Source organism: Populus euphratica, unplaced genomic scaffold (assembly GCF_000495115.2).
Source record: "Populus euphratica unplaced genomic scaffold, PopEup_1.0 scaffold245.1, whole genome shotgun sequence".
Lineage (NCBI taxonomy): Eukaryota > Viridiplantae > Streptophyta > Magnoliopsida > Malpighiales > Salicaceae > Populus > Populus euphratica.
Window position 1 is genome coordinate 270,943 of NW_011500127.1, and position 438 is coordinate 271,380.

The window sequence follows — 438 nt, forward strand, 5'->3', positions numbered from 1 at the left end:
TTTGTGTCTTTTGATTTTATTATTGTGTTTTATTGTTTCTTATATTTGTTAAGTGTGTTTCAGATTGGTCAATATTTCTTATTTCAGGTGATGTCTTCTATACTCTATTTTTCTACCTTAGGACATTAAGGATAGTGTCTCGTTTTGGTTAGGGGGAGAGGGTAATAGTTGACAAAAAAAAATTTAACTAATTGTGTTTTTTATTTCATAAAGCATATGCAACATTACAATTAAGGGAAAGAGATAGTATATAATGTAAAAAATAAAAAAGTAAAAAAAAAAAGAGAAAAAATGATGATAATAAAAATATAGATGTATTGTGTTATATATATATAAAGAAAAAAAATCTCAACTCAGGGAAGTTAACCTTAAATATTAGAACAAAAATTTTATTTTCTTCCAAGTAAAGCCCCATAACTATGTATTGATATATTAAGC